Raw genomic sequence first — 8,037 nt, 5'->3', positions numbered from 1 at the left:
ATTTTAGCGGTCAGATTTTTTAACTGCTTTAAAATGGCTTTTTGGTCACTTATAGACAGAATATTTATAGAAAACAACACATACATCAAGAAAATATAAATATAAGTTTAGCCTAGCCTATCACTTGAAGCAAAAAATCCATCCTTCCGTCCTTTTAAATGTCCATGTTAAAAGAGCAAGTTCGGCCGTTTAGTGAAGCTGATTGTTCTATATGTGGCAGGATGGACTGTGGTTGAATCCAGTCCCTCCTTCCCATTGGGTTATATTGGCTTTTATCATTTCTATCCGGTTCGCGATTGGCTCGTGGTGTGTTCTTGGTGGCCAATCATGTCAGGAGGAGCATGTTATAGCTTGAACGTAACCCCTGGTAGTGCGTGACGTTGGAGGCTCGTGTTGTTTGGGTTCACCCAGTTTTTGGTGGTGTCGCAGGTACAGTGCTATGCATAAGTTTAGACACCCATGCTAAAGTTGACTAAAAAGAGGAATAAAAAATCATCTTTTGGAAATTGAACTTAATGCCTTAATTTAAAAAAATTAGGAAAAATCCAACCTTTAAGGACACCAATTTTCTAATTTTCCAATTTTCCTAGAGATTGGCATGGAGTACTTTCCATAAGATCATCTCTCAATGCAAATCAAACCAGCTATTAGGCTAACTGAAATAAAATCATGCCAATCTCTAGGTATGGTGAAGGCTATGTGATGATGTGGGGCTATTTTAATTCCAAAGGCCAAGGGAACTTTATCAGGATGCATAGTATCCTGGATCCATAAAGTAACTGGCCTTTAAAAATAAAAATCTGCCTGCCTCTATGGGAATTTAACATAAGGGTGTCCTGACTTATGCACCCTGTATTTTAAGGAAGAACATTTATTTATTTACGATACATTATTCATTCACAAAGAAAATTGGTGTCCTTAAAGGTTGGATTTTTCCTAATTTTTTAAATTAAGGCTTTAAGTTCAATTTCCAAAAGATGATTTTTTATTCCTCTTTTTAGTCAACTTTAGCATGGGTGTCTAAACTTATAAACTATTTCAGCCAGTGCTCATACCTGTATTTACATCCTGTTTTCGGTCGAAGACCACAGTAGTCGATTGTCGAGTTCACGCGCATAGGTTTAGTTACCTATGATCACGCGCGTGAACTCGACAATTGACTACTGTGGACTTCGACCGAAAACAGGATGTAAATACAGGTATGTGCGCTGGCTGAAATAACATCACTTGTATTCATATCTTTCACATCTACTACAGTCAGATTCACCTGTGTTCACTCTAAGGAATCATCTAACATGGCTGTGCACTTGTAATGACACGTCAAGGATGTTAAGAGGCTAAAAGCAGGTTTAAAACTTGCCCCATTGAAGTCAACAGGGTGCAGAGTGTAGTGTTTTAGGAATATGCTGACGTCAGCTTTCAGAGTGTTTACTATTTTTTGATCAATAAAATTGTATTTTTTTTGTATGGAACCATTTCTCTGTTTGTCAGTGCCCGAAGCTGATTGCCTAATTCTATAGAAGCCTTGGTGGTTACTTACAGTTCCCCGGGTTAGACCTCGGGGTGGCGTAGTCGAATTTCATAACTGCCGCTGCTACGTATAGCCTATATCCAACTTAGGCATGGGCTCTTAATTCATTTTTAACATTTTTAATTTGTATCGGTTGTTTGAATGGTAGCTTAGTAAATTTATTTGTGATCAAATATTCAATATCTCTACTCTCCATACTCTCCACAACAGCGGTAGCAGTTCAAACTAATATCATGTAATTTACTGTACGTATCTGCCATGTTACTTTTCTAAACACTCATAATCGCTGAAAGTGAAATACTTGATGGTGATTAGCTAATTATTTTATCAACGAAGGCACAGGTCTTTGAATCCGGCTATGGATTTGCCTCCCCCTCCCTTTCTCTATCCCTTCAGATTTGCATTTTGCAACTTCGGCACATTCAGGGAAGAGGCTTGAGGTGGTTACACTTACAGTGGTGAAATTACAATTAAGAAATACACATTCTGAGACATAAAATGAATAACTGAAAATAACATTACATTTTCCTTCTCCCATTTTCACCTAAAACTTTGGCTAGGCTGCCCGATTTCAAGTCCTCCGATTTCATTTAAAAACAAAGACATGAAAGTATCGCCGGATGAGCGATCATTATACAATGCTGCTACTGACAATGGTCATGTCTTGACTGACCAATCAGGTTCAAGCATTTCAGAGAGCTGTGGAATAAAAATTATTTATTACTTTCAATTTTAAAAAGTGCTACACAACAATGAATTACCTGCCAAATACCCATAGACTCCAACTTCAGCAAGACTAAGAATCTTCTGATTTCCAGGAATATGAACAACCATATAACGTCCCACCATCCCGCCGCATGAGAAAGTGGCCGTGGCACTGTCAGCAAGACTAGAAATTACACCACATCTACAGACAGAGAGATAATCTGTTATCAGTTTCTGGTCATCTTCAGCCACATTAATCAAAACAGTCAAAGAAAGACTCACATGGTGTTGCTGTAAATGTCAAGGTAGTTCCCGATGCGAATCACTGCCCCGTTTATCCTCGAACCATAATTGATTCTGTTAGTGATGGTCACTCTGTTCACTCTGTATACTTTCATCAGATCCACTCTCCACCACGGACCGGTCTGTGAGTTAGTGTGAGTCCAACTGTTCCAACGCAAATCAATAGCACGTTCAGCGACTTCTTTGAAGTAAGTTGATGACTGAGTAGCTTTGCCCCAAAGTGCTGCATTCTCTGAAAAGGTTTTCAAAGACAAAGGCAAATTTTTTGTCAAACAGAAAAAACAAACCAAAAGAAAAGTAAAAAAAACAACAAAAAAACAATGGTTCTTACCTTCTTGTCCATTTGCTCTTTCCTCGATCAATACAAACCCTGTGGAATCGAGATTCAAATGAGTATCAGAGAACCAGGATTTGTTGAAGCCCAGTGTTCATTCCTACACACAAGCACAGCCCGCCACACAGGGCTCGCGCACATAAAATCGACCCATGTCGATTGTGCATTAAACGTAGTAAATGTGCCCACGACCCAGTGCCCACAAACACTACATTCTGCATGTCTCACGGTTTCTGTAAAAACGAAACCAGCACACATTCAATCTGCCCAGGCAGACGGTGTATTCAGTGCAGTAAATGTGCCCGATGTCCCGCGCTCACATTCACTCACAGACATGACAAGCCCCACGGGGCTCACCTAATTAAAACTTTAATTTAATTAAAACTTTAATTCATCACGAAGGCATTCAATTGATCAAACGTGACAGTAAAGACATATATACTGTTACAAAAGATTCCATTTCAAATAAATGCTGTTCTTTTAAACTTTCTTTTCATCAAAGAATCCTAAAAAATAAAATGCATCACGGTTTCCACGCAAATCTGAAGCAGCACTACTGTTTTCAACATTAATAATAATCATAAATGTTTCTTGAGCATCAAATCATCATATTAGAGTGATTTCTGAAGGATCATGTGACACTGAAGACTGGAGTAATGATGCTGAAAATTCAGCTTTGATCACAGGCATAAATTACAGTTTACTATATTTTCACATAGAAAACTTTTTTTTTTTTTTTTATTGTTATAATACTTCATTACTGGTTAAAAATGGCTTCATGCAAGCATGAATGTATGAAACAACAACTAATCTAGAATATTTAGATTTTTTTGGCAAGAAATTTTAAAACTTTATGCTATAAACCCACAGTAGAGAGATGAGTGTAAACTAAACTACAAACAGAGCAACATTCTGAACACGGGGAGATTGTAGAAACCGCAGATAATATTAGTGTGAATCTAGTAAAATAGCAGATGCATGTATGTTGTACTTTACCCAGTAAGATCCACAGGCACTTGAAGAGCTTCTTCATGGTTGATTAAAGGTGTCTGTCTGTCTTTTAGGATGGAGAGTGAGAGTGATACTCGTTTTATGGAGGACGATGTTTAAATGTGCATCACATGACCAACCGTGTCTCTCCTCCCTTCTGTCACACACCTGTCTTCAAGCAAACACTATTTGCATTTACCTTCTCTGTAACACTTTACAATAAGGTTCATTAGGTAACATTAGTTAACTACCTTAGGTAACATGAACTAAGAATGAACAATACTTCTACAACATTTAGTAATAAATAAATGATAATAATACATTATTAAAATCAAAGGTTGTATTAGTTAACATTAGTTAATTCACTGTGAACTAACATGAACAAACAATGAACAGCTGTATTTTAATTAACTAACATTAACAAAGATTAACTAATTTAGCAACAACTGTACTGATCACTGTTAGTTCTCTTTTGAGAGGTTCTCTCGTACTGCGTAATATCTTACGCTATGGGGAAATCTCTTTTCCGCGAGATATTGAAGCCAAAAAATTATCCTTAATTTTGTATTAATGTAAAACGTCTCGGGTTACGACTGTAACCCTTGTTCCCTGAGGAGGGAACGAGACACTGCGTCGTTGAAAACGACACTTTGGGGACGCTCCCTTAGCGTGCGCCTCTGAAGTATGAATGAAACTAATCCAATCCTGATTGGTGTTGCGTCATGACGTAACATGTGACGGCATAACCGGATGCATAAAAGTGACGCTGGCACACACACACATTAGCCTCGCGATGAAGCAAGCCGCTCCTAGGCATCGAGGGGCGTGGCAAGACGACGCAGTGTCTCGTTCCCTCCTCAGGGAACAAGGGTTACAGTCGTAACCCGAGACGTTCCCTTTCGTAGGGAACTCGCACTGCGTCGTTGAAAACGACACTTTGGGGAACGAATGCCCACTAGGCCACGCACCGAAAAAGGCCTGCCCTAGAGTGAAACTGATCTCAGACACTCAGCTAGGACTAGAGCATATGTGCGCCAGGCGTACTAGGGGAGGTGCAGACTATAAAACCTGATAAAATGTGCGGGGTAGCCCAACCGGCTGCCTCACAGATCTCCTGGAGGGGCACTCCCGAGAGGAGGGCTCTAGAGGACACCATGCCTCTAGTAGAATGAGCCCTTACGGCCAAAGGTGAAGGCAAATTGCGCACCTTGTAGGCCTACTTATGGTTTGTTTAGCCGGGAGCCCCTATTAGGTGATCCAAAACACACTGCAGTAAGTCCGACCTCCTCCAAGAAGAGGACCTCTCAAGGTAATACTTGGAACTCTGACTGGCAGAGCAAGGAACCTCTTCTCTTCTGCCGACACATGTGGTGGAGGATGAAATGCTTGCAGGACCATGGACCTAGCCATGTTAGATTGCACTTAAGGCACATAGCTGGGTCTCGGATGCAAGATGGCCTTAACTCCGCCGGGGGTAAACCCCAAGCAAGCTGGTACTAATGCCAGGGCTTGGAGATCTCCCAGTCTCTTTAAAAGAAGTAGCTAAGAGAAAGGCTATCTTGAACGTGAGGTCCCAGGCAAAACCGACTGAAGGGATTCGAAGGGAGCCAGGGATAGGCCTTCGAGAACCACCACCAGATACCAGGAAGGAACCCTGGACCTGACTGTCAGTCTCATCCTCTATGTACCAAGGAGAAATAGTATGACCAGTTGGTGCCTCCCCAAAAGGCCCAATATCCAGTGGTGCATGGAACGCCGCAATGGCATCCATGTGCACCATACATGTGGACGGGGAGAGATTCGTAGAGAACGATCTTGAAGAAACTCAGAACTGAAGCCACTGGGCAATTAACTGAGCCTAACTCATGTTCTCTATACCAAGCGGAAAAACATTTCCACTTAAGGTCATATAATCTCCTAGTAGATGGAACCCTAGAGATAAGTATGGTTCCGTGCACCCCAATTAATAGAACAGCATCAAGGTACTGAGCCCCCTCAGAGGCCAGACCCATAATTTCCACAGCTCTGGGCGAGGATGGAATATACTGCCCTCTGCCTGAAACAACAGATCCCTCCTCAGAGGAATCTGCCATGGCGGAGCTATCTGGAGTGAAATTAAGTCCGAAAACCATACTCGGGCCGGCCAAAACGGGGCTACCAGAAGAAGACTGATGCCCTCCTAACGGACCCTCTCCAGGACTCCCTGGAGCAAAGCGATCGGGGGGAAAGCGTACAGGCGAAGCCTCGGCCAGGCCTGTACCATGGCATCCAACCCCAGCGGGGCTGGATGAGTGAGGGAGAACCAAAGTGGACAGTGGGACGTCCCTCGAGACGCAAACAGCTCCACTTCCACTGGTCCAAACCTCTGCCATATCAGCTTCACCACCTCTGGATGGAGTCTCCATTCCCCGGGCCTCAGCCCCTGCCTCGACAGGATGTCTGCTCCCTGATTCTGAACCCCCGGGACATATATTGCTCTTATAGATAATATTTTCCCTTGGGACCATAAAATAATTTGATGCCAAGAATGATGATGGTCCTGCCACAGACCCCTGGCAAAGCGGCCGATAACCGCGCCCCAGCCAGTGATGGAAGCGTCTGTCGAAACGGTTTTCCGGCGACATGACGCCCTTAATACTGGCCCTTGGGACAAGAACCAAGGATTCTTCCATATTAATAAGGAACGAAGACATCTGCACGTAACCTTTATTATACGGAACGGATTCCCCTTGGGGGAAAAACCCCTTGGCTTTGAGCCACCACTGACTTACAGTGATGGCCTGGCCTAGCTTTATCCCTGACACCATGGTCAGGATGGATTCGATACGTGCGGGAGACATACGTGCCTGCATCGTAACCGAATTCCATACCACGCCCAGAAAAGTAGTTTTCTAAGCTGGTTCTAACACACTTTTCTTAGTGTTGAGTCTCAACCCCAATTTCTGAATGTGGCCAAGAACGACATCTCGATGCCGAACTGCCATTTCTCGAGACTGGGCCAATATGAGCCAGTCATCGATATAATTCAGAATACGGATGCCCTGAAGCCTCAGTGGAGCCAGAGCTGCATCCATACACTTAGTGAACGTGCGGGGAGAGAGTGCTAGGCCGAACGGAAGAACCCGATATTGGTACGCTTCGCCCCCAAAAGCAAACCTCAGGAACCTCCTGTGACATGGAAGGATGGAGACATGAAAATAGGCGTCTTTTAGATCTATCGTGACAAACCAATCCTCGGATCTGATTTGATTCACGATGATGGGAATAGTGAGCATCTTGAACCTGAATCTCCTCAGAGAACGATTCAACTGCCTCAAATCTAAAATCGGCCTCAGCCCGCCATCCTTCTTTGGAACTATAAAGTACCGGCTGTAAAAACCCGGACTCCCTGTCTGGTAGGGGAACAATTTCTATGGCCCCTTTGACCAGTAGAGTCTGTACCTCTTGTTCCATAACCCGAGCCTGTTCTGGAACCACTGCAGTCGGTACCACCCCAGCAAACTTGGGAGGTCGGTGACCGAACTGCAGTCTGTACCCATATTTTATAATATTCAGGACCCATATAGATATATTCGGAAGGCGTTGCCATTCTTCCACAAAATCTACTAAGGGAACCAGCCCCTCGAGACTGACCTCGGGTGATTTCCGAGCACTATTCTCGACCTCCTGAAGCGGAAGACCGACAGGAAAAAGTCGAGAAAGATTTTGTGACCGTCGGTGCCCTGTTACAAGCTTTTGGGGCGAACACCACAGTGTGCGTTCGCTGGAAAGCGATGTGGCCTGAAGCGCACTTTATGGCAGGATACAGACATCGATTTCCTGAGGGCTCCCCCAGAGGGGAAGCTCTTTCGGTTTCGTTCTCGACACCCTGAAGCGGAGGACCGGCAGGGAATAATCGAAAACAGTTTCCGATATGCGGACAGGAACACTGCCTGGCCGCAAGCCTTTTTGGACGGGCACTACAGCGTGCATTCGCTGAAAACCGATGCGTCCTGAAGCGCAGTTGACGCTGGACACAAACATCGATTTCCTGAGGGCTCCATGGAGGAGCGATTCTCGCTCGTCCCTCCACGGGGGGGACAGCCATCTTCGTCTCGTTTTCGATACCCTGATGCGGAGGACCGGCAGGGAAAAAATCGAAAACGATTTTCGACGTTCGCTGCTCATCATTTTA

Source organism: Abramis brama (assembly GCF_963993115.1).
Source record: "Abramis brama genome assembly, chromosome: 3".
Classification (NCBI taxonomy): domain Eukaryota; kingdom Metazoa; phylum Chordata; class Actinopteri; order Cypriniformes; family Leuciscidae; genus Abramis; species Abramis brama.
Note: the sequence above shows the minus strand (reverse complement) of the source record.